Source organism: Cuculus canorus, chromosome 26 (genome assembly GCF_017976375.1).
Source record: "Cuculus canorus isolate bCucCan1 chromosome 26, bCucCan1.pri, whole genome shotgun sequence".
In the NCBI taxonomy this organism is placed as follows: Eukaryota; Metazoa; Chordata; class Aves; order Cuculiformes; family Cuculidae; genus Cuculus; species Cuculus canorus.
Genome location: NC_071426.1, coordinates 4,133,919 through 4,161,452, shown reverse-complemented (window position 1 = coordinate 4,161,452; position 27,534 = coordinate 4,133,919). Strand labels below are relative to the sequence as shown.

Genomic DNA, 27,534 nt, shown 5'->3' with positions numbered 1-27,534 from the left:
CCCTGGAGGTATTTAAAAGACAGGTGGATGAAGTGCTCAGGGACCTCAGTGGCACACAGGAATGGTTGGTCTTGATGATCTTAGAGGTCTTTTCCAACCTGGTGATTCTATGATTCTATGATCACTGCTTCATACTAAAGCCAGCTCTGTAAGCCATTGCACTCACAGACGCTTCCTGCCACTGTCACAGTTTTCAGGCAAGTACAACAATCCAGGCTTAAACTGCCTCCTAAAAACGAAGAGCCATGTATTTATGTTCCAAGCACCCAGGCTAGCTGCAATCGGAAAAAAAAATAAAAGGAAATGGAGGATATTAACTCTTTCTTATTTTTATTGTCTTTATTGATCGGGGGAATCGGTGTTGGGAAGGGAACTCTTCTGTAAAAGCTCTCTGGGTTTCTCTGTGTGCAGGTGTCATGGTCTGTGTTCTGCTCCAGGTGGATGAGTACTACAGGATCTACAGCTTCCTCACAAGGAGAGGAAGAGGAGGAGGCGCCGAGCTCTTCTCTCTGGACCCAAGGGAATGGCAGGAAGATGTGTCAGGAGAGGGTTGGGTTGGATATGAGGAAAAGGTTCTTCCCCAGAGGGTGGTGGAGCACTGGAACATCTCCCAGGGAAGCAGCCATGGCCCCAAGGCTGACAATATTCCAGAATAATTCGGCCAACGCCCTCAGCCCCACGGTGTGAATGCAGGGGTTGTCCTGTGCAGGGACAGGAGTCAGACTCTACTGTGGGTTCCTTCCAGCTCAGGATGTTATAGGATTCTATGTTTCCATAGATATTTTCAACAGCACTCTTTATGTTGCCTTCAATCAACTGTGAATTAAAATTTGAAAGAACCTAGACTGCTCCCTTTGGAAAGGGACTCCTCCCCATAATAGACAAGTTGATTCAAATATTACAGATATTCGGCAGTTTTGAACAAAAAAGCATCTTTTCTCAATTTTTAAACCACAGAAGTAAGCAGATGCATGATTAGAACAGAATATTTTTTCCTTGAAACCCTACAATTTCAGTGCTCCTTGGACACCCTACTTCACACAATTAGTTTGAGAGTCAAGAGATGATGTAACGAGAAAGAAAGGAGGAAAAAAAAAAACAACTAATGGGCTATTCATAATTTTGTAATTTGTTGTGGTTGTTGCAAATCTGAAACAAAAAAATCAATTCTCTTATTGACATTCTTCTCTCTCCAAACCGTATATATTCTGCTTTATTGCCAGTGTCTTGTCTGTTGTGGGCTCTTCCATTGATTTTTTCAGTAAGGATAAAACCCATTAATTTTAGCAGAACAGCATGAAATATTGCATAAAGCAGATAACACAAACCCAGGTCACTTTCTGAGGCCAAGGTTGAATATCTGCAATATTTTTAAGTAGAACAAGTCACACAACTATTTAAGAGTATCTGAAGATCAAACGGGATCATTTATACCGGCAGGACAGCTCTAATGAAGTTGATAATAAGGGTCTGGGGAATTTGCATTGCCACATTTACATCGTAATGGTTACACTGACATTGTGTTGGGTGTGAAGGACCCGGGAAAATGATTGATGACAGATGTAACAAACCTGAGAGCTATCCCGTGTTTCTGTCAAACTCGCTTTCTGCTAGGTAATAGTAACTCTGGACTAACGCCGTTACGCACAGACCCGTGTGTTCATCCCAGAGATTAAACCCAGCTGATTTCCAATGCTATTCTAGATTAAAAAATACAGTTTTGTGCTTAAAGCCGACGTAGTGATTTGAAATTAAGATGAAAGTTCAGTTCCCCTCGGCATATTTTAGCCTTGTGCAAGTTGCCAAGGGGTTTGGTTAAGCAGCGAGCTGCCTGCACCAGCCAGGCCAGTTTAAGAAGATCCCATTCTCTCTCCCTCTCACCCAGCCTTTCCTGCCAGCCTTCGTGGAGCACTCGTACGCTCCTACATCCCACACATACACAGAACTCTCGTAAAACCTCAACTCATGCTCAAAAGGGCTTGAAAAGCACAAGAATTTTGTTTTCATTATTTCCTATAGCTCTAGAATGCTTTTCCTTTCCGCAATAGTCATCTTTCTTAAAAGAAGTTACAAATAGCCAATGTGCAGATACCTAAATCCCATGTAGTGGATTTGCCCCTGAAGTACCACAAGGCACAAAAGTATCTATATTCCTCTCTTGTGAGACCTCATCTGGAGTACTGTGTCCAGTTCTGGAATCCTCAATCCAATAAGAAAGATACAGAACTGCTGGAACGGGTCCAGAGGAGGCTACAAAGATGATCCAAGGGCTGGAGAACCTCCCGTATGAGGAGAGGCTGAGAGAGTTGGGGTTGTTCAGCCTGGAGAAGAGAATGCTCTGAGGAGCTCTTATAGCGACCTTCCAGAACCCGTAAGCAGCCTGCAGGAAAGCTGAAAGGGAGTGTTCATAAAGGCTTGTGGTGACAGGACGAGGGGGAACGGGTATAAACTGGAGGGGGGTAGGTTTAGATTAGACAGTAGGAAGAATTTTGTCACATGAGAGTGGTGAGACACTGGCACAGGTTGCCCAGGAAAGTTGTGGATGCCCCATCCCTGGAGGTATTCAAGGCCAGGTTGGAAGGGATCTTAAAGATCATCCATTTCCACTCCCTGTGCCATGTGCAGGGACACCTCCCACTGGCTCAGGCTGCCCAAGGCCCATCCAACCTGGTCTTGAACACCTCCAGGGATGGGGCAGCCACAGCTTCCCTGGGCAACCTGGGCCAGGGCCTCCCCACCCTCATCGTGAAGAAATTCTTCCTTATATCAAGCCTAAATCATAATATCATGATATTTAAAAAGTAGATAAGCATTTATTTTGCTTTAAACCTTAAAACTATACTGAACATTGAAGCCCAAATATTGGTCCATCATCACATTAATGGCTGTCGTGACCAAAGATTATACAGAACACTGACACACAATTCTGCCTACCCACCAAGCTCCAACTAAATACATAACACTGTATGACGCTATGAATAATGGAAAACATATGACAGGGAACTAGACAGACCTGACACCCCAAACCCAATTGCTGTATTAATTTCCATTGTAATTCTGTCCCTCACTTGAATTTGGCAGCTCAGCTTTTACTACAGAAGCATATAAATAATAAACATAGGCTGCTTGATCTTCCTTTGCAATCATCCTTCTTCCCTCAAAAAAAAAAACCCAAAAAAGAAAGTAGACCCAAAAAAGAGCCATTTAGCAACAGAATGGCACTGGATTTTGTCAGCTGGTGTGACCCCAGCAACCTCCCCTCATCTGTCGGCATCGCAGGGCCGGGAGAGATGCACATCAGCCATCCAGGTCTGTATGCTACAGCTCCCAGAAAGATGACAGCCACACGTGATTAGCGCAGATCAATATTACTTTATAACGACGGCCACCGCCAGGTCCCCTCCAGCCAAGTGGAACTGAGGAGTGTGCATTTTCACAGAGAAGCAAGAACGGAAGCCCTGCTCGGAAAAGCTTTAGAGCTCACGCTCCGCAGCCAGACTCGATCGCCTGCTTCAACGCACTCGGATGCTGCGTCACGCTGAGGTGGTGTTTTCACAGTTCAGTTTTGTGTCTGCTGACACTTGCAAGCACACAGATGTGCTCCTGTTTTCAAATTGAGCCTCCCATCATATCTATAAACAGATGCTCAAGGTGGTGGAATGAGTGTTCTAGAATAGGGCGACACTCCTACCCCGGCCAGTGGGGTCAGAACACAAAAGCCTCCACAACAATTCATCTCTCAGATTAAACTGAAACAGCTTTTGAGGAAAGAAGAGTTCCACAGTGAGGATCTAAATGGGTACCAACAAAAAAAATCAATCAAACTTTGCTGTTGGCATAAACGAATCCAGAATAATGTTCTCAGGCTCCTGGTCTTGCAATAAAAAAAGAGACTTGAACCAGAAAAACAGCTTGGCATAGATTTAGGGATGTATCGTCAAGATAAGCATTTGCATCTGCTTTGTTGAGTTGAATTAGTGTGTTCTTTGCAGTCTTGAGCCCGAATTGTTACGATGGGGTATGCAAAACCAAAGCTACAACCATGATGCCATGTGAAGCCGGGCAGAAATGGAAGAGCAGAGACACAGAAGTCAGCTAAGGACCTGCGCAATGCCCAAATCCTTCTCAAGCATGGCTGGGAAGAAGTACTAGTAAAAGGCAAAAAGGACCTAATTCCGTGGTTTCCAAACAAGACACCGATGGTGCAGAAACAGTTGCTACCTATTCCACAATGACTGATCCAAACCATTGGGGAAACCTACACAGAATACCTCTGTACAGTTCCCAGGTAGAAATCAAAGCATCGCACCAACAGCACAGAGCCAGGCAGGGCTCCTGAACAGATTGACATCAAACTTCCTTTGATGGGAAGAGAGATCAGTCAGCTGCATAATCTTGGAAACAGAAGGCATAAACAAGAAAGAAAGAAAAATAAGGCAAATAATTGTACATCAAAGTTTAAAACTATCTATATTTCTCTATATTCAGGAAAAAAAAAAAAGGATGTTTGTAAGACCTGGACAGCTCAAGGGGTCTTTTATCTGCAGATTACAGGTTCAAAGCCAATTTCTGTTAATAGCCACTTAAAGTTCATTTCCATTCAAAAGCCATTAGGTACCACATACATGTACAAGCTTTGACACAAAATTAGTGCCAGAGATGAAAATTGTCTTGGAAATAACTACAAGAAAAAGACTGACACTCCATTGTTCATCAGGAGGTAATTCAGGCTCTGACCCAACTTTATCATCTTCTGGATAGAGACTGCTGTACAACTAAATCTTCTAATGCTGTGCGGATGGAAATAAATCAGAACTACTAAGGACTGTTTTATTAAACACCATTATACAATATTTTACGTATAAGAAAAAACTATTATTATTATTATTATTATTATTATTATTATTATTATTATTATTATTATTATATGTTACTAGATATTTAAAAATTACATGCACACAAGGAATTTCTCGATCATACTGTATTATTGGAGGGGATCATTATTGTCCTTGCCTCTTCCGGACAATCGATGGGTTGGGAAATTGAATAGCAAGTGTATTCTTATCCTAATGGGAAACTTCTGGGATGGTAACATATAACCTACATTAGAGAAGAAAGCATGCCCGATGTGGTCCGAGAGGCGCGCTGACTTCTCTCGGTCTTAAGAAATGCAAAATCAGAAGCTCTGTCTACTCTGCCATTTGAGCGGTAACCTATGAGAAACCTATTTGCCATACGTTGATTTATTTTTAGTAATACAAAACTCATTATGAAAATGAGCATGGCAGAAATCTTCTGCTGCAAGGAACGGGAGTCGCATCGGAGGCAGGACTAAACCACACACACCGTGTTTAGGTCCATTAGACTTCAGTACGATGGCAGAGTAATTAAGCACTGGCAGAAGGATCCCGAAGTTATTTGCTCGATGTGATATATACTCCTCCCATAAACTCGTAATGCAAATGATTGTGAGTGTGGTGTAAGGCAAAGAAAGGCAGATTTCTGAGCTGGGGATTATAGTCCTGGTGGTTTTACTTATCTGTGGGCAATAACATCGTCCTGTTTCGTGACGTGCTTTGGAACTAGGTTAAAGGGGAAAGAAAAAAGAAACTAAAAAAAGAAAAAGAAAAGGGTGTAAAGCCAGCTACATAAAAACCATGAGTTCCTTTGAACGGCCATGGGTTTTGTCCTTTCTGTGTTTAACCTGCTGGTTACAGCCAGCCCACCTCCCGCCTCCCACTGTACTCACAAAAGCCTTTCGCTCTCTGCAGTGATGCTTTATACATCTATATGTATAAAACAATTTATGACTTAAGGAAGCAGCGCCTACTCACATTGAGTTATCAAAATGTCGCAGCAAATTCCTTTATTCCCTTCCAGGAACAGGATGATTCGGAAGATGATGCTTGTTTGAGGCGCTGGGCATGGAAAAGAGCACTTTCATGGGGTTAAAGGACTGAGCAAGGAGAGGGGCCTCTGTTCATTTGTATGTACACAGGGGACACTTACAAACTAGTCAAGAAGAAGCTGTAAGTATGTTCTCCTGCCACAATAAACAGGGTTAAGTATGATCTAGCAGTCTCAAACATTAATCATCGAATCATAGAATGATTTGGGTTGGAAGAGACTCTAAAGACCATCCAGTTCCAACATCCCTGCCGTGGGCGGGGATGCCTCCCTCCGGACCACATCGCTCAAAGCCCATCCAAGGTGGCCTTCAACACCTCCAGGAATGAGGACATTTTATAAGCATGTTAACATCAAATGACTTTGATAACGCGTTTCCAATGTTAAAGAGGTGGCCCAGAATCCTATTAAATACATAATGGTAGTTTTTAACATATCCTGTGAAATCAAAGAAGTCCAGAGAAAGTAAAGAAACACCTTTGTCATAGTGGCTTTAAAAGGTTTTAAGCTGGAAGGACCCTATCAGTCTGGGCAATAGCTGCTGGAATAGCTAATAAGGCATTTGATTAAAAAAAGTAATATTCTAAATGTCAATCATATCCAGTTACAGACTATACATCTCATCAATCAATTTGCTTGTTTAACAGAATTATACGAACGGGTGACAAAAGCAAAATGTTGATATAATCAACACAGTCAGCATCAATAAATTTGGCACAGCACGACCACTTCATGAATTAGAATAATTTTAAATTGGAAAGACACACATTAAATAGACTTATTTTTTTTATATGAAGCGGCTTCACACTGTAACAGAGATGTGTAAATATCAACTTCTTGTCAAATGTTTGTACCTCCGGCAGAATATGGTGATTTGCTCAGTGCCCTACGCTAGTTAACATCTTTATTAATGGCTTAGAATAGACATTAAGTGACCGTCACACTGACAAAGATAAAATGAGTTGGAGAAGTGGTTCCTGACAGAGAACAGGAGATGAGTAAGAAATTAAGGCAAACAATGCAATACATCAGAGGAAATGTGATTTTAGTTTCCTGCTTTTGCCTTGAGGGCACATTTCACATTTACGGAAGTATTTTCACAACAACGGGATCAAGATCTGGATTTTCCCAAAGCTCAAAACCATTCTTCCAACAGCGCTCTCAGAAACAAACAGGTGAGTGACCTCGATGTAAAGAATTTATACGGGGAGAATACTTTTATGGCTCTCCAGCACAGACGGGTCAGGCAGCGCTCGCCAGCCTTCTGTATCTCTAAATGATTAATATCGCTTGTGCTGCTGGTTTTCTATAACCAAGAGAGGCCCAAGCTAAGTAAGGCTCGTTAGCTCCATTTCACTAGCAACGCTGAAAAATGCTAATTATTATTTTAAGTTTGTCTCTGAATAAACTTTATTAATAGTTGCTTCCTCTGCATGCAAATTGCAACAGCTCTTACATTGTAATTAAATTAGCATTGTTTATGCTTTAGAGTATTTAAAGTCTGAAATTACAGGCAATAACTATAAAATAGAGTGATAATTAATGATAGTAACTCATTCCTGCAGAAACTGGGCTGAGGCTTAGCAGTTACGACACTTTTTATTCCCAACAGCTACTTTATGGTACTTGAAATTACTTAGTAATTCTCCTAAGCTAATTTTTATTACCACGCAAAACTTTCAACAGCACAGGGGCAGGTTATTTGTGTTCACATTTAGATTGCTCCAATTTTAGATCATTTCCAACCACTTGCTTCGACTATAAGCAGGCGCCTTGTCCGGATGCCAAAGACCTTGGACTGAGAAGTTATGTTGTGTGTTGTTCCTGGCTCAGCAGCTACGTAAGCGATGCTGGAGAAGACCCTCTGTGGTTTGCGTAGACCCTTTGTCCTGCGATAGCTCTCAGTGTTTTCAAGCAAACCAAGAAAACTTCTCACCCAACTCTGGCCAACGACAACAAAAATCTATGCGAAGTACGAGCCTAAATTCTCCTTGTTGTAAAAGTTGGTGCAGCATCTAAATCTTCAGAAGTTTTTTTGTGGTTTAGCATGGAACAAAGCTTTAAATCACTGAGACTACGGTAAAATTGCTTTTGCTGTTTAAAAAATGGGGTCTCATACACCACAAAGTCGAGGGCAAGAGATCAGCATGGCAGCAGCTGAGGGATGACTAGAGACGCTTGAGATGAAAACTATTAACTCTCCAAAGTCCAGATTCCTAAAAATCACAGGACTGAAAAGATTTTGAATTATCCGTCTCTTTTGGTAGAGCGTACATTTTAAGCTTCTATATATACTAATAGTAAAGCAGTTATACATTGAAAAGACAAGAAATATTAACCACGTCTGTGCTTTCCAGCTTTAGGTTTATGAAGTCAGTATAGAACTGCAGACTCTCAGATGCAGCTATATCCTTAGAAATAAACAAATCCTTCACTCATTTTGAGTGCCAAATGCCTGGAAAGGTGGAATTAGTTTATCCAAGACCTAGATCAGAACTTTTACCCAGCGAATTCTCTCCCATATTTCAAGTGTCAAAGCTGCGGTTGAAGTGAGACCCTTTATATGAGATGGGACCCTCAGCTGATGTAATTCCATGGAACTTCAAAAATGAGTGAGTTTGAAAGAGCTTCAACAATCTCCTTGGCCATACTACACCAATACATACAAACCCACCAAATAAAGTCTGGTACTACTTTCTATTTCCATCTGTTGACACAAGAACTACTCTCCATAGGATCTCCACGTGCATGTTTTGCAGTACATGTTCACATGGCCACACAGGCTTTGTACGTGCATCAATTAGGCATGAAGAGCCACCCAACAACCCAACAACCATAGGCTGAAGCATCCTGAAGAAGAGCCGGACAACCACCTGCATTTGTGAAAGGAAACAAAGTGTGAAGAGAAGTTCCTGCCATCGCAAGGATCAGTTCTGACACGTCAGTGTGATTTGTATGATGTGAGGAGAGATAGGTCCACCCTGTCTTGTAAACGCCAAATAAAAGACAGGCACTGAAGAATTTATAGTCCAAACAGACAAGATCAATATAGCGTGAGACCGTCCTCTTGAAAAGTGGGGACAATTAATTGCTGATATTACAGCTCAGAGCCAGAACAGAAAAGCCTCAGCCACTGCACCCAGCTACTCAGTTAGCCAGGAATCTGTGCTATTTTTCCTATACAAGAAGGATTTAAATCCAATTAGACTCCTCATTTTGTTGGCAACGTCTGCCTACGTATTTACATCACACTCCTCACTGGGGTATCTCAGCATCTGTTCCAGGAAATCTGTCTGAGCACAGTGAGGTCACTCTGTGTCCATCCAGTCAATTATTTTAGGAGTGGTTAGAGATTTCCACTTTTGCAGAAGTAGTTTCTTGGCAACTAATAGAGCTCCGAGGAGACATCCCTCTTGATTAGAGCATAGATCTTTACTCTGACACCCCTGAACTTTGTATGGTTGGTTGGAAGTTCTGCAGGCAAAGCAGAGAAAAAAATTCCAACTTTTATCTGCTGACAGATGAACACTTGGCTGCTGCTGCCACCTTGCTTCTCGGTTGGACACAAAAAATGTGTTGGTCAACCAGACACCATTTGTGCCTCTGACTTTCTTGGAGTGGAAACATCTATGCAAAGAGTACGAAACAGCCACAAGCCCTTCACACCTATTTTGCCCTAGCAGGAGGGATGGGTTAACAGACCCCCTCAGCGTCCTTTGGCATCAGAACAAGCAATTGAGCTTCACCTTGTAGGAAACATCTAGGATGCTGCAGAGCATCCGCTCTGAGACCCGAGCATTCGCTCTCTCCCAAAAGCACAGCTTGACTCAAACAGTGGCTCAGTGGTCGATCCCTGCTTCCTCCACTTCTACTTATTACTTCCCATTTACCAAATCTGACTTTGATTTGCTATATTTATCTAACGAACAAAGCCTTTTTCTGTCAAGTATTTGGAGTAACAAACCTGTTATTTAAACCTCTTTCAGCTAATTCAACTCATTTAGACTGGAAAGGGTTTAAAGAAAGAGTAGTTAAACAACAGGCACTTGACCGAACATCTCAGGTAGGAAAACAGTAAGAGCTTCTGGAGGTGCAAAAGGGCTCTTAACCTCTTCAGCCAACAGGGCTATAGTTAGGGAAAGCAGTGTGAATCAAGCTAACGTGTACTCTCACTCATTCCTGCTTTCTTCTAATAGAAATTTGCATTAATCCATGAGCACCGAACCCTCTCACAAACAACATTTTAACTGTGCCACTTCGTACAGCAAAGAGGAACTCGTGACTGGGTCAGTCCCCACATATACCCACCAGAAAGGCAGCATCCTCTCTCCAAACAATGCTGAAAAGCCTAGTTTTGCTCAAAACACAGGGCTGGAACCAAAACTTCTGGCTTTTATTGCAGGACTAAGATGACTATAAAATGCAGATAATTTCCAAGTTGTTTTCTGCGTGCAGCTGCTGAAGGTGCTGAGCTGACACAGTGGGAAATAGATGTGTTGTTTATTTGCAAAGCAGGTACAGTATGAGCATCACTGGTCCCAGCTTCCTCACGCTGCCCCTGCCAACGTAGCGTACCTCATCTACGCCTGGGCTAAATTCCAGCTAGGAATGGGAGAATGGATGGGGCTGCATCCTATTATCAGTCCTTGGAGCCGTACAATTCCTCTCCGTTTATGAGCTGTAAAATATCTACTTCTGCCTAGTGGCTTAGTAGGGTGAGCATCTTCGGCACTGAAATCAGCGGAGCTTTGCCAAAGTACACTGCTGAGCGCAGAGGATGCCGTAGAGGAGCTGCAGGGCCAAGAAAAAGGGACACAAACACCACAGACGACTCCTTTATAAACAGGGCTAAATGGGAAATGGATTTCCTGGCATTATTTCTGTTCATCAGATGGGAACGATAAGTTGATGGGGGTTTTTTTCCCAACTAAAAATTTGACGCAGGACAATGGTAGACATGATTATTTATACCTTGCCTAGTTCTGAATGTTCAAAAGACTTCCAGGCCTCTAAAAAATACATAAACATTGTTATCAAATCTACAGTACCTCTACGACACTGAATTTATACCTTCTTAGCACTCTCCTTTTCAAACTTTAGAAAATGTTATACCATTCTCACATATATATTACAGTTGACTTTAAAGAAATCTACTCTGGATCAGAAGAAAGAAAACCATTTGTCTGCAATTTCTTTAGGGCAGAGAAGAGCCTTCTGTTTCCTTTTCAGAGATGGGAGGGGAAGCGACATTGTAAAACTAATTTTTCTGCCTCCTTACCCCACAATAACCAAAACAAGAGAAATATGGCAGAGCCCGACTTCCCCAAACCAATGGTTTTTGACTTTCTCAGTCTTCAAACACGTGTTGGGCCAAAGCACGAGCTGGCATAACCTGATGTTATTCCAAAGACTTCACAACCAGTTTCTCTTAGTTGAGCACCTGGAAAACTTGGGAGTTCCCCAGACTCTCCTTATCTAAGGAAAAGAGGCACTTTGAATCACTAAAGAATTTGTCTTATAGCATCTAAGCACTCATTTTGTGTTTTCCAGCAGGAGCAACAAGAGCATTGTCAGGAATTGTTGTCCAACAGTGGCTGGAGGTCCCGTGAAGAACCTGAGCCGTTCAGTAAAGACTCCACTTGCTGACATGAACAGCCGTTACTGAGCTAACGTATACATTGACATTTTAACAAGCAGCGTAGAGAAACACAGATGAATTAACATGCCATGGGGACATAAAGAGAAGCTGATGGAAGCAGGGACGTATCCAAGACTCCCAACTGCCAATCCAACAGCCCAGGCAGTGAAGCACCCACCTCCCTGGTTTGGGAGTCCAGCCAATCAGCCAAACACACAATGAGCACAGCAAACACAATGGGTTCAAGGCGATAACCATGAAACTCATTTCCGTGCTTCCCAATCAGCATTCTAAGTTAAAACAGTCTAACACTTAAGCTCCTCCTTCCTTCTATACTAAATGGTATCGAGAAGGCTTCATAAATAAAAGATTCTCTATCTTTATAGTTTCTATGTGCAAAGCATGTTAGAAACACTCATTTTCAAGGATGCTGCCTCCCACAAGTAAGTATTAATTCCCCTTTTTAAAATGAAGGGCTTCCATATTTCCTTTAAAAAGAAACAAAAAATAAATCAAGCAAACAAAAAAAGACAAAGATTACAGCTCAGCAATGGATTACCTGCAGCACAGCTGCACTTACTGTGCTCCTAGAAAAGGTTTACCAAGCTGACTATTAATTCCAAGAAATTGCAAGGCAACTTGCAAGTATATTTCTTTGAATGGGAAACCTATACTCAGGCACAGCAAGCAGAAAATTGGCTGACACAGCAGCAGCCGTTGAGTGTAACGGGTTACCCATATGGGCTCCTTAATCTCAAAACCAAAGCTAAAATTGCTTCAGCCAGTTTCTGCTGCATTTTCTTTTCATTCTAGGAAACATCAAGCCCACTCCATTTCTTTGCCTGACCTTTCCCCACATCTTTTTTAAGGGGACTTGCTTTGTTTGAGGAGATTTTTTTCAACCCTTTCTTAGCATATAACGCTGTTAAATACGCTTTATATTTAAATAAGGCAGAGTGAATGCTGAAATTAAACTTAACAGCAGTTCTCCTCTATATAAAAGAGAAAATAATCATTATTTATCTATGAGATCACTATATTCAGAGATTACATTGGTTATGACCAGCAATTCTTCTTTAGAATCATAGAATGCTTTGGGTTGGAAGGGACCTCACAGCACATCCAGTTCTGACTCCCCTGCCATGGGCAGGGACACCTCCCACTGGATCAGGGGCTCCAAGCCCCATCCAACCTGGCCTGGAACCCCTCCAGGGATGGGGCAGCCACCACTGCTCTGGGCAACCTGGGCCAGGGCCTCCCCACCCTCACAGCAAAACTTTTCTTCCTAAGATCTCATCTCAATCTCCCCTCTTCCAGCTGAAAACCATTCCCCTCACCCTATCCCTGCACTCCCTGCTCCAGAGCCCCTCCCCAGCTTTCCTGAAGCCTCCTTTAGTGTTGGAACCTGCTCTAAGATCTCCTCGGAGCCTTCTCTTCTCCAGGCTGAACAACGCCAACTCTCTCAGCCCGTCCTTGTACGGGAGGTTCTCCAGCCCTCGGATCACCTTTGTGGCCTCCTGTGGTCTCACTCCAAGAGCTCCATGTCCTTCCTGTGCTGAGCGCTCCAGAACTGATCATAAACTGAATGCAAACTTTCTCATTCATGGCTACAATTGGTTTAACTTGAAGGTCTTTCCAACTTAAATGATTCTGTGATCAGTGCAAGGGAATCCCTATGTGGAGAGGAAAATAAACATCCCCTGGTTGCTTTGCATGGGTCACCCCTCCCGCGAAGCTGCAGACCGGTTTCTGCTCCACTGTCTCAATACAACTCACAGCTCCTCTGCGCAGCAAAGAGCGCTTCACCAGGGTTGGGTTAGTAATCAATTCCAGTTGGTTTACAGAATCCCATGGGAACTAAGACCAGCAATAACCTCAGAAGGAAAAGATGCGCTTTTCGGACTTCACTTTTTTGTAAAAATGAGAAAGAAAAAATACCCAAAGCAAAGCAATAACATAAAGACATGAACAGAAAACATTCTGCTGTGTACATCACTGCTTTTAGGGAGAAGCAACCGCACGAAAGAGCTGTCAGTGATCCTAATTAATATACCATCGAAACGCACTCTGCTGCTGCAATGAGGAGCACAATAAAAGCTGCATAGAAATATTCGGCTCTCTTATAGCACCCGCTCTGGGTACAGATTAAAGAAAAATACCACTCTGCCAGGATGATTGATTACAATTTCATTTGGTAATGAAAATTCTTCTAATAATTATGTTTTACGAAGAAGTGTGTAATTACCCCTTCTGAAAGCCTGGTGTCTGTACAGAATACAGAGGAAGCAGAAGAGAGGAGGCTAACATCTGTTTAATTTATAACACTGCTGCCTCTAATAGCCTTATAACCATTCATAATTCAACTAAGTTTCCTTCGTGAAATGACAACAATTTTGGTTTAGCACGCTATTTATTTGCTAACAGGACATCAGTGCCCGGTTTATTTACCTACCGTGGTCCCTCCCTTCACCACTACACGCCAATAAGACAATCACCGCAGCACTGAAGGAGACACCAAAGTTATAGAACAACTGTTTCTGCTTGTACTCTACATGAGATGAATTCAACTGACTCCACTTATATTGCTTAAGTCACTACTCACATTCCACAGATAAAAGTTTATGATTAATTAAAGCTTTAATGTTGTCATTAGATCACCAGGGCTGGATATGACCTACCAGCATCTCTGCAGCGACCAAGCTTGCAGGACAATGTTAGCATCACACTTCCCCCTTGGAAAAGAATACAATTTATATGCACTGTGCAAATATCTACATGAAACGCAGAAGAATGCAGACTGAAATTTTCCTTGTTGGAAAAATCACAGCATTTATATGAGTGGAATTCAACATGTGTGGAGCCAACTTTGAGCCTAATGATGCTCCAGAGCTGGGCTGTTCCTCTGCTGTTGTCAGGAGAACTCAGTGCTGTGTGTGTGACTAATCCTGGGATCCGTCCTCACGCCCTGAGCTGCTGCTCACCCAGCACTGCCGTGTCCTCACAGCTCTTGCTGTTTATCACGATTTCAAACTCGCTGAGGAGTGATGCGTCTCTCGCTCTGTGCTCAGGCAAAGAGTATGAATGTTCCACTCATTAATAGCTCAACTGAAATGAACTTCAGTTTACAGAAAAAGAGCAGCAAAAAAAAAATATATCCCAATATCAACCTTTAATAAGTTAAGCTGAAAAGACTTGGCTTCATTACCTGTGTTCTCTTCCCTAGCAAAAGACCAGGATGATTGATAGAATCATACAATCATTTGGTTGGAAAAGACCTTTGAGGTCATCGAGTCCAACCATACCCATCCACTACCCTGAAAAGGACGGCGAGACCGATCCACAAAACTTTTCACCTGAGATATTAGCAGCCACAGAAAGATTTCTGAGGAATCCTATTTCTCCTCAAACAAGACATCTTATCCTGCAGTAACCTTTAAGGCATTAGGGAGCATTTCTGAGAGGTAGTGGCGATGCACCAACTCCAGGAGGAGGACAGTCCGCGGAGATTTAATGCTGTGCAGGCACTGAAAACATGGAAAGGCAATTATAGCTCCTGCAAATTACACTGAGAACATCAATAGATCAAGGCAGTGTTCCAGCAAAGCACTTAAGCACATGCTTAACTTTAAGAGATCACTTCTCCTGGGCCTGATTCTGCACCATTTGAGACGAACAGCAAAAATTCCACCATAGAAAACTTCTTTGCTCCGTACATACAAGCGACAAGGCTGATCTACAGTACAGACAGACTGTCAGAACAGTCTCAAAGTTGGTTTACAGTTCAGCCTGCAAACACCTCATCCTGAAAAAGAATCAATAGAAAACTACTGACCATGACAGCCCATCAAATGACTACAATAAAAGCTGAAAAAAATTGCTTCTAAGTGGCATCAGGCACTTGCTACAGCAGTTAAATAACTCTTCAACAAGAGAGACGTGCAATATTAAAACAACGCTCTGGGTTTGCATCCCTATGCTTTCTGCTGAATACAAAGCACTACAGGTTATGTGAAACTTCATAATTCATTTAGCAAACTCTGGTCCAACGTCCAACGTCCCTCTGTGTCTGTTGCAATGAGTGATTGATGGTTTCTGAGAATTTTGAAGCGTAACTCCTTGTAGCCGAGAGTTTATTCCTGGGATCAGTGCTAAAAGCAGACACAAAGCACAAATAGCACAAACGTAAGCAATGTGATCTTCTTAAAGGAAAAGGATGGCAAGGGAAAAGGTATTGATCTCTTCTTGAATTTCAGCAGAATTTAAAGACCAGTTTAGGCATCCTCAGAAATTCCAGCCTAATTTTACTAATTCCAACTTTTATTAATAAATTACCCATTGGAATATTTCACTTTTAAGCATTTTCTGCAATTTAAGATTGCTCAACATGATCTATTACATATTTCTCTAATTACCAATTGCTCATAATTATTTGTTGCCATCGTTACTTTGAGCAGTGGCAATGTGCAATTTGTTGCCTTCATTTTGATCTTGAAGCCAAATCGGGGAACAGAAGAAAATACATCAGACAGAATTTTGGTCAATTTTGGTGATGCTCTATTTAATGCACGAGGAATTATTTTTCTGGCGTGACACCCTGCCATCACCTCTACATTCTCAAAATCGCAAGACAAGGTCTAAGAGCAGATGCTATAAGATAAAAGACCCAATACAGTTTATTTCCAACAGCAGAGGTGCACACTAGGTTAAAGCAGGACAAACATTATAAACGTGCTGAGACATTCTCATCAAAACAGTGCCAACAGCCAAGACTCCTTCCTCCTGCCATCCATCCCAATTCCAACTCTTTCAAACAACTGCTTCAGTAAACTGTGAGATGAGAGTACTGAACAGTTTTTTAAAGAATAAAATTAAGTTCAGTCTATATCTACAACATCAAAGTAGAAAAAAAAACAGAATTAGACTCCCCTTTGGTAAAAGACACAGATAGAAGAGATGCAATGTTAGGCTGAAAGCAGAAAGCTGACCACTTAGTTGCAGATGTAGTACATCCACACGCGGCGGCGAGTGGGCTATAACATTTTGCTGGCACGAGCCAACTCATAATTGCTACTGGGCTCTTAATCAATGTTATCTGCTGCCACTGGCATAAGATAATTTCATCCATGTCCTTGTCAAACAGCAGAACATCCAAGATATAAAATACAGACGTACATATAGACTTTATTTTCTCCTTGGAGAATTTATGTACCATTACATTTCATTATATTTTTTTCAGCTGAACATTTAAATGACGTTGGATCAGTGATCACTAAGCCAAGCCCTTTCTTATTCAGCAAGGTTAGGATCTTTGACCCTGACCCCCAGTTGCCTTTATCTATAAGACAAATCCTTTTATAATACTGGTAAATTATTACTTTTCTGCCTTGACTTTTAATTAAATGTTTGGAGTTCAGCAGCTGTTGAATCATAACTCCCACACGAGTTATTTTTACGTTCTGTACGTGACATTATATCTTTTAAACGCGAGAAGCCCATGTCCCGGCTCTGGCACGGGAAGTGTTAATTACCTGCCTTGGGCAGGGAAAGGGTTTATTTTCACACAAAGTTGGGAAGGGATACAGCTGGGGCAGCTGATCAAACCGGCCAACGAGACATTCCATGCCACCAAGGTCGTAGCAAATGTGCAGAGGATGAAAGGGGCAGTGAGGCAGCTGGGGTGGTCTGGAGCGGGGCTGGGCTCACCGTTCAGCAGCGCGCTGGGATCACGGCTTGGGAACATCCACAGGTATTAAGTTTTCATCTGGACAGGGAATGGTTGTTTACTTGCTTTGTATCTTCTGTCGTTGTTATTTTCCTCCTCCTTTGCTGTTCTACTTGACTGCCTTTATCCCAACCCATGAGTATTACCTTTTCTTGTTTATTCCTTTCCCATTCCCCATCCCACTGGAGAGGGGAGGGTTGCAAGCAGCCACCATGGTTCTTTGTTTCCCAGCTAAGACTAAGCTGCCAGAGCTGAACATCCCAAAAATGAAACACCTTCACTGTTAGGCCCATTTGTGACTGAAGAAATGGCTTGGGGTTCTTTTGATTTCATTTTCTGTCCAGAAGGCGATGATCAATGGAACGCGTCAATCCATGACAACGCTGTAACACATCTTTGAAACTATGCTGATATTCCGAAACAAACACTTCAATTTGTGAGTTTTCTGCAAAATACTTTCCTTCAGCTATCCATTAATCAAAGTAATTCATAACAGAAGTTTGCAGGGCTGCCACTTTGAACAGTTTCACACATTCTCTTTTTTTTTCCTAGGCAAAGAAACAATACCTAGAACGACAGCAGACACTGGAGCATCAGCAGGACATCATAGAGAGTCTAACAGGCTCCTACGGCAAAGCTACTGCTCTCATCTAAGTCCCACAGGGATTGTTGGACATCCCTGAGAGAGCCTCCACTTCACACAGCAGTAAAACTGTGCTCATTGAGAGCAACCTCTTGCCATGAATTCCAGTTTGTGTTGCAGCTTTGAGAAGAGCCCTGAGGAGAAGGACTTGGGGTTCTGGTTGATGAGAAGCTCGACGTGAGCCGACAACGTGCGCTCACAGCCCAGAAACCAACCGTGTCCTGGGCTGCATCCAAAGCAGCGCGGCCAGCAGGGAGGGAGGGGATTCTGCCCCTCTGTCCCTCTCTTGGGAGACCTCATCTGGAGGACTGTGTCCAGTTCTGGAATCCTCACCACAAGAAGGAGATGGAGCTGTTAGAACGGGTCCACAGGAGGCTACAAAGATGATCCGAGGGCTGGAGCACCTTCCATACAAAGACACGCTGAGAGAGTTGGGGTTGTTCCGCCTGGAGAAGAAACGGCTCCAAGGAGGTCTTCTAGAGACCTTCCAGTACCTGAAGGGGCTACAGGAAAGCTGGGGAGAGGCTGTTCACAAAGGCTTGTGATGATAGGACGAGGGGCAATGGGTATAAACTGGAGAGGGGCAGAGTTAGACTGGACAAAAGGAGGAATTTCTTCACCATGAGAGTGGTGAGGCCCTGGCCCAGGTTGCCCAGGGGAGTTGTGGCTGCCCCATCCCTGGAAGTGTTCAAGGCCAGGTTGGATGGGCCTTGGGCAGCCTGAGCCAGTGTGAGGTGTCCCTGCCCATGGCAGGGGGGTTGGAGCTCGATTATCTTTAAGGTCCCTTCCAACCCAAACTATTCTATGGTTCTATGACTCACGAGATTTCAGGAATCTATGGGAGAAGGCATGCTCTCTCTAGGAGAAGGTGACCAGCTGCTTCTTATCCTTATTTACAGGATTCAGGTAGTGAGGAGCCTTTGCACGTTTCTCCTCTTTTTAGCACTGCGAGCACTACACAATCAGCTTTCTGAACACAGGATCTACAGTCATTTCTACATCAGGGCTATCAGCCTGCACCAAAAGGCCAACACACAGAGGGTTTAACGTGTTAAAACTTCAATGTGTCATAGAATCATAGAATCACCGCGTTGGAAAGGACCCACTGGATCATCAAGTCCAACCATTCCTATCAATCCCTAAACCATTCCCCTCAGCACCTCATCCACTCGTTCCTTAAACACCTCCAGGGATGGGGACTTCACCCCCTCCCTGGGCAGCCTATTCCAGTGCCCAATGACCTTTTCCGTGAAAAATTTTTTCCTGATGTCCAGCCTGAACCTCCCCTGGTGGAACTTGAGGCCATTCCCTCCCTCTCTGGTGCCAATTTCCTTGGGTGCGGGTTATAACCAACCAAAGAGGTATTATCCTTGTCAAGGCCTACAACACAGACTTTCAAGCGACAGTAATTTCTTGTTAGACACGTGGCATGGCCCAAGACTGTTTGCTCAAGCCCTTAGGACATCCTCTCTTAGGCACAAACAGCAAGTACACCGCTAACTCCCATTAACTTCCCAGGGAATAAAGGTACAGAGATTTAATTTGAGCTGCTAAAAGCCAGTCTAACGTTCCAACATAAAGAAGAAGCACAAAAATGGTGTTAGATCTAAAGGAATTTTAGTGCATAGATACAGAAAATAGAGTTTCTTCTTTCAACACTGTCTCACTCCGGACCCACGAGCCATATGCTCAGTCCAGGCCTGACTGGGGAGGAGGGTGAGTTCGTTTATCCGTGCAGATCCAGAGGCCAACAAGGACGCTCCCAGGGTGAAAATCAAAAGCAATATTTATCCTGGCTCAAACAAACACAAACAGACCAAAATGCTGGGGGGCACAGCTGGGACATGGGGGTGCAACTTCCCCAAGTTATAGAAATGAATCCCAACCTGCTCAGATGGCAATATGATCCCTGAATGCCACGCAGGTCGCTCGGATGCGACCCGACACGCACATCGTAAGGGAACAAGAGGGAGACAGAGAGGAAGAGAGAGAAGGGGAAGGAAAGAAATCACCACGTCCATGGCAGCAGAATAACTATAATTTAATTAAAATCCTAAAATTGACCTGCAACTCAAGCAAGACAAAATCCCACACAATGGATAAGCAGCGCCAAATATCTGAGCACATCACTGCCTTTTCTGCTTTGCCGCACATGCAGAGGATGAGATCGTTTTCACAGGACAATTTCCTCTTCCACCCTCTGCTCCTGGGCTCTTTATTGTAGAGCAATATGATTGGGGATTAATGGTTTTGGATGGTGACCACTCATGCCAGAGTTTTATCTCCGGACGTGTACGGTTGTAAACCACCAGCATTATAGACACCGCAACAGCGCAACAGCTTAGTTGCAAAAAGATGAGTGGATGAGGTGCTCAGAGATCTGGTTTAGTAGTGGACAGGTATGGTTGGACTCCACCATCTCAAAGATCTTTTCCAACAAAATGGCTCTGTGACTCTAAAATAAAAGAGATAACCCACCTAGTGAGAAAGGTCAACTAGCAAGGTCCAGGATCAAACTAAGATATCCTCTTAGCTGGTCGGAATATGTTAATGGCATTGTTCTTTGCACATTAGTGATAATAAAGGCGTTAACTCCATTTACTTGTGACTGACAGCACTAAAAATTAAATCCCTTCAAAACACTTTAAAGAAGTACTTTAGAGAGTTAAACAAAGGACATAACAGTACACTTCGCCTCCTAAATGAGTCAGCGTACTATGCAAGCGCAGAACAATCTATTAATCTTAATTCCGAGTAAGAATAAAAACAGTTTGCTCGTTTGATCAAACTCTAGAGCTACAGAGAAAATGCTTCTCATTCCGCTCCACTGCAGGTTCTTTACAACTCAGCAGGTAAGTTGTAATTGTAGGACACACATCTGACAATCGTCATCCATTGTTTTACACCAAAGTGCTCACAGCACCTTAAACACTTAAATATTATTGAAGTCAGCCAGATGCTTTGCATGCAGAGCATCCCCAAGACCCCCAGAATAAGACCAGAACCAAGACGGAACAAATAACCTATTGGATGGGAAGAAGAAGTCTTATAAACCAACTTGCCATGGATTTTCAAGCACTGTTTTGCTCAGTGGGGCACAGATTTGCAGATTAAAATCTCTGTTTTCCAAAACAATTAAACAGGTTGCCCAGAGCAGTGGTGGCTGCCCCATCCCTGGAGGGGTTCCAGGCCAGGTTGGATGGGGCTTGGAGCCCCTGATCCAGTGGGAGGTGTCCCTCCCCATGGCAGGGGTGGAACTGGATGGGCTTTGAGGTCTCTTCCAACCCAAATCATTCTATGATTCTGTGATAAAGGACTAAATGTGTTGGGACCTGAACAACCCCTTTTAGCATCCTTTAACTAGAGAAATTCTAAAACACAGTTACTATTGGACTCTTGTAGTTCAGCATCTTCAAGTTAACGCTCTTATGTCTTCAAAACAGCTCCTGCCTTTCCTAGGGAGGTTTAAAGTGTCCATCAGAAACCAGCCATTTGTCATTTATTGATATAACAGATAGAAAACTGGAGTGAAGAGGGAGGACTGTCCTCACTCAGGTGCCCGAGGGAGGCATGGGTAGAGGAGATGACCTCTATGAATAAACAGACAGCGTCAGACAGACAGCTGTATGACTCCAACGCAGTCGTAGAGTTGCTTAACGTTGCAGATGGGGCTCCTCTAATTCTCATTAGGGATTAGGGATTCATGGCAGTGAGTAAGAATTGCAGTGGAAGGAGCCAAGTAGCTGAAAAGGAGAATGTTCTAATCAGTTACGATAAATGGATCTTCTTTTCTGGGAAAGACCTGAGAAAGGGCAAAAGTAGATTAAGGAAAAAAAAAAAAAAAAAGCAGAAACATCCCCAGTTCGCTTTTCACCAGAGAAAAGGTTTCAACTCAAACACAGCTATTTGCTCAGATAAAATTAAATACAAGCTTTAATAAAGTTGGACAGAAAGCATATATCCCACTACCAGCCTCCTGCACCACAGACCGTTTACACTTAACAACACCCTGAATTGTAAGGAAATAGTTATAATCCCTTTCTGTGTAAAAAACAGTGCTACTAAGGCATAATTTGCCTTGTCTGACGTTAGAAAAAGCAAACAGGGAAAGAGTGGGGAGAGGATCTGTATTTCTCTCAGGTGAGCTGATGTGAAAGCAGTTTTGGTTTTATTTTTGGCTCTGAAAATTCCCAGGTTTTAACAATCAGGCTTTTGGTTTTCTGAGGGTTTCTAGCCAGGAGAAAGCATTGGTTCCACAATGTCCTTTATTAACAACTAATCCTCCTTTCCAAACGGATTCAAGGGGAAATGATCAATAAGCGCTAAAACTGAGCCCTGGTCAGACAGGACAAGGGCGAACGGTTATGAGCTGCAAGAAGGGAGATGGAGATGAGATCTTAAGAAGAAATATTTTCCTGTGAGGGTAGAGAAGCACTGGCCCAGGCTGCCCCATCCCTGGAGGGGTTCCAGGCCAGGCTGGATGGGGCTTGGAGCCCCTGATCCAGTGGGAGGTGTCCCTGCCCATGGCAGGGGTGGGACTGGATGGGCTTTGAGGTCCCTTCCAACCCAAACCATCCCACGATTCTGTGATATCAAAGCTACAAGGCTGGTTTTCCTTATTTTTCCCTTTGATTCCTGTATGCCTGAACGCTTTCACTTGGCTTTTACTCCAGCTAATAGAAAGCATAACTTATAACAACCAGCAGGTAGATCAAGATGTGACAAAGACTTTCTACGAAGACATCAGTGCATTTCAATTCAAACTTCAATTTTGCTTTACTAACCGTTCCTATTATGTTAATTCCTTAATTGCTGCCATTTCCTTACATAAACCTGCTACTCCTAACAAAAAAAAGAAGAGAGGGCGATCAGTAGAAAGCTGGAGCATGCCATAAGAAGTTCTAAAGGCAGGGAACAGAAGGTACAGTTAATTTGTCAGCAGAGTACTACAGAATAATGCAACTCATTAATTCTTCATTAAGTTTAGGAAGCCAATCTCTTAAATCATGATTAGGCAATACTCCCCCCTCCCCGAGGAAAAAAGGTCTGTCAAGAATGTGCCTTCGGAACAGACAGAATATCTGCAATAGAATAGCTAATGGATTAATAATTGTGTAGTTTGCTTAAAAGGATAGCGCTTATTAATAATAGAATTGCTAACAGTACAAGGTTTGGGGAAAAAAAAGTCTAATTAATGATCCCTTACTTTTATAGACGTGATAAACGGGAGGAGGAGGCACACCGCACAATCCTGATGAGAGCAGGTCTCTTCTTTTTGTCCTTTTTCCACTCTTTTCTCCTAGTCTCCTCTCCTAGCACTTGCGCACTCCAAAATTGGACAGTAATTCCGGACAGCATTTCACCTGGAATGAGCCATTCTGAAGTCTGAGATGCTACTAACTAATATTAAAGAAAATAACCCTCTTCATTTCACAGAATGCTGGAGAAGCTGGGACAGAGGGGCCATGTTTTACACCAACGCAGAGTAGGCTAGCATTACAAACTCCTGTCAGCGATGCTGCTTAGCTGTGGCGTCTACATTATGCTCTCGGGCTGCTTAATGCTCTGGTGTCGAGCTAATATGTAGTTGTAGTGAATATTAAACTTCTTGTTACATATGGTCACACTTGAGAGACATTTCCCAGTGGCATTTCTAATCAGCAAACTGTCTCAGCCAGCAGCGTTTGGTGGTTTAGTTGAAGAGATTCTTTACCAGTAGACAGGCATCTATGTCTTACACGTTTGTAGAAATATAGAAGGGTTTAGGACAGAAGGGATTTCAAAGCCCATCCAGTTCCAACCACACGGGCCATGGGCAGAGACACCTTCCTCTGGCTCAGGGGCTCCAAGCCCCATCCAACCTGGCCTGGAACCCCTCCAGGGATGGGGCAGCCACCACTGCTCTGGGCAACCTGGGCCAGGGCCTCCCCACTTACACAGGAAATCATTTCTTCCTAAGATCTCATTTAAGCCTCCCCTGTTTCAGCTTAAAACCATTCCTCCTCATCCTCTCTCTGCCTTCCCTGATCAAGAACCCCTTCTCCAGCTTTCCTGGAGCCCCTTTCAGCACTGGAAGCTGCTCTAAGGTCTCCCCGGAGCCTTCTCTTCTCCAGACTGAACAACCCCAACTCTCTCAGCCTGTCCTCATATGGGAGGTGCTCCAGCCCTCGGATCATCTCCATGGCCTCCTCTGGACTCGCTCCAACAGATCCCTGTCCTCCCTGTGCTGAGGACCCCAGAACTGGATGCAGGGCTCCTGGCTGAGGTCTCACAAGAGTGACATAGAGGGGGAGAACCACCTCCTTCTGCAGCAAGCAGGTTTAGATTTCCCCCTCAAATACTCCACAGGAGGGAGAAAGGTAAAAAAACAAAACAGAGAGGGACAAATGTCACTGCTTGAGTAGATTTAAATGGGACCCGAATTCAGCATGGGGCCCAAGGTGGGTTCCCTGGGAAGGAATAGCACTTGGTAGCTCAATGAATGCAGAAGCAATACTATTGATATATGTCTCAAAGATGTTTCATTTACGACAACAGAAACTTCCTATTAACTTCATAAGGTCTCTCCTGCCCTTGGAATTTAGCTAAAACACGGCAGGTACAGGTAGTAAAATCAAAGACTATAAAAGCCTTGAGTAAACCGGGGCACATCTAAACAGACAGAAAATGTTCCTCCTTGCATCATCTTCCTGGCTCTGTTGCTAATAAAACTTAGCTCAAATGACCTGTAAACTGTGTAAATAATGAGTGACCTACTATTAAGGAAGGCTAAATGAATTAGCATTACTGCAGATCCCTCTGCAAGAACGCTGATACTGAGTGTCTGATTGCGGTCTGTTCTGAGGTTGATTTACCTCATCCTGGCAGTGCAAAGGGGAATTAAGTGAACATAAATGTGATCTATGTCCACTTTAAGAATCCCTTCCTGCCTCTGCGTTGAATAAAGGGAGCTTGCTGTAAATAAGGCTGAGAAAAATGACATTGTTTGCTATTTTGGCAAGAGAATAAAGTCAAGTAATCCTCAGAGTAAGAGGTCTGAAACAGTAATTTAAGCACATGATCTAGGAAAGCAGAAAGAATCCTCGTAAGGTATTGGGACAATAAACCCAACTCTCCCTTTAGTCAGGGAGACTTCAAACGCACCTTCTGATGCCTTTCCTGCTTAGAGAAATGAACGCTGAGAATTGTAAGGAACATCACCATCAGAAAGGACTCTGCCAGCACCGAACTTAACTTATAGAAAAGACAGAAGCTATAGGTGGCAGATAACTGTCAAAAATTAGCCAAACACAGCATATTCAAAGATACTTTTAAACTCGTGAAGGCCTTTTGTGGCAGTGGACACACACTCCCAATACCCACCACGGCACAAGCTGTAGCTGTTTCGATAGAACAGTTGGGCAATACAGAGCTTGCAGCTACTACACGAGCGCGGTTTCATCAAGGCAACTACTTTTCATTCCCAGCTGCACTAAATATTTTTTCTCCAAGAAGCAAAGAGAGCAAAAGAGAGCAGGTCACATATTTACCAAATGACAGTAATTCCCTGAAGAGGATAAAAAGCAGCTTGTCTATCAGCAGCCTCCTTTTGTGTTTGACTTTGAGCCACATCATCTTTGCAGAAAATAAAACGCAAGTAATGAAAGAGAGAAAAACAGACCCTGTAAACAACAAAAAGCAAATCTCACAGGCTGACAAACTTAACTAAAGTGTAAGAAACGGTTGAGCGCCTGTGAGTTTTGTATTCTACCATGAGGTTCAGGGCTTCTTCCAATGTAGCACTCACACGCCTCCACTGTAAGGTACCGGAGAGGCAGATAGCACGCGATGCTAGAACAAGCAACTCACTATACTTGTCCTAAAATGTTCTTGAATGTCTCCTCTCCCCCTCTCCATTTCCTTCCTTCCTTCCTTCCTTCCTTCCTTCCTTCCTTCCTTCCTTCCTTCCTTCCTTCCTTCCTTCCTTCCTTCCTTCCTTCCTTCCTTCCTTCCTTTCTTCCTTTCTTCCTTCCTTCCCTCCTTCCTTCCCTCCTTCCTTCCCTCCTTCCCTCCTTCCTTCCTTCCTTCCTTCCTTCCTTCCTTCCTTCCTTCCTTCCTTCCTTCCTTCCTTCCCTCCCAACACAGATGTCCCAGCTGCAACGATTCACAGTTTCGTAAGCTCGACAACACTCTTTTGTAGCCTTTTGTTTAATGCCTTCACTTTTCTCTTCACAACATCATTCTTCCCCATATGCAACTCCTACACTTAAAGTTCAGCTTGAGCTGAACATGCTTTGTGTTAAGGCAAAAACCTCTGCGTTTGCCTCTGATTTGGACCCAAGGACAGTAGATGAGTGTCTTTTCTCAAAAGGTGTGTTGTGTTTCTAGGGGGTGGTGGGCAGTAACACCGTTATTTAGGTTGTAGTCAACAAGAGGCACCTTTCTATCCTGTCGGCACAACACCTAAAGGAGGGGATCATGGCCTGTTACGTCGCATTGCATGTGTCATCAAAGGAAATAACACTAATAACCTTAGCAACTACATCGTTAAGCCATCCCTCCTCAGTTTGAGAGCATCACCGGCACATATCACCAACCACGTCCATCAGATGGTTAGTTTAGCTACAACATCTCACGCAACAACACTCTTGAGCACCGAGTCCCAGCGTGAGACTTCACAAAGGAACTCTTGCGGCGGATGCGATCACAGCAAATTCACCTATTGGGGTCACTCAACCCGATTACACACGTGATGAGGTCCTCGCCGGGTGCACAGAAATGATTTTATACACTAGAACAAGAAGAATGATGAAGCAGTAATTTATAAAGTATGTTTCCACAATATTAAGGAATCAATGCTTCAGAGAGAGGATTATTAAATACAGAGCTGTAGTTAAAAAGTGGAGATTTTAATCAAGATATCGAGGTGTCTCATTTCCAGGAGAAGGAAAGCCACTTGAAGGAGGATGAACAGATGGATATTAGGCAGCGTCAGAAGACAGTAATGAATAGCCTCAATATTAAAAGCACAAGAAAGAAGAAAAATCTTTTCATTTGTATCGATTGTGATTGACCACACGACAGTGAAATAGCCCTGTGGTATGTGAGCAGCAGTCAAATACAAGCCCAGCAAGACTGGAAGCGTATGGCTATAGACAGCTATATTCCTTCGGTGCACTTTCATTTTGGGAGCTATGTAACAACACTAGGACAGTACGCCTTTCATACGGTACGTTTTCCTCATTATTCTCAGCTTCTCATGGTACATCTCACAATTAGGCAGCACGTAACACAACCAGACATTTACTCTGCCAAACTGGAAACGCACACAGAACTAAACACTGCTGAAAAGGCAGGCATAAAAAAACAAAAGCCTGAGTGCAGCCCTGACCCGGCAAAACTGAGATCATCAGCATGAGGTCAAATTTGAGAAGCTGTTGCTCAAGTGGCGTTACTTCTTTCCAAAGAAGCGTATGTCCAACGCTGCAAAACAGCGGTGCCCTCCAACGCTGCGCAGCCCCGGGTCTCCGTTGCTGTTATTCTGTGTATGCATAAGCTACAGAGCACTATGGAGAGAGGACTTGTGCATCTGCAAATGAATTTTGGATTCCATCCGCACTGATAACATGAACAAGAGATAAATTT

At 43.3% G+C, this 27,534-nt stretch overlaps 1 protein-coding gene across 8 annotated transcripts in view; it reads right to left on the bottom strand.

Annotated features, from left to right (window-relative positions):
• Positions 1-27,534, bottom strand: part of LRRTM4 (leucine rich repeat transmembrane neuronal 4) — a 519,233-nt gene that overhangs the window by 434,530 nt on the left and 57,169 nt on the right. The window contains exon 1 of one of the 8 annotated variants that reach the window (XM_054089010.1): positions 23,117-23,131. The exons of the other annotated variants lie outside the window; for them this stretch is intronic. The gene's annotated coding sequence lies outside the window, so the exon portion shown is untranslated. Of the gene's footprint in view, positions 1-23,116; positions 23,132-27,534 lie in introns of those variants that run through there. 8 annotated transcript variants of the gene reach the window in all.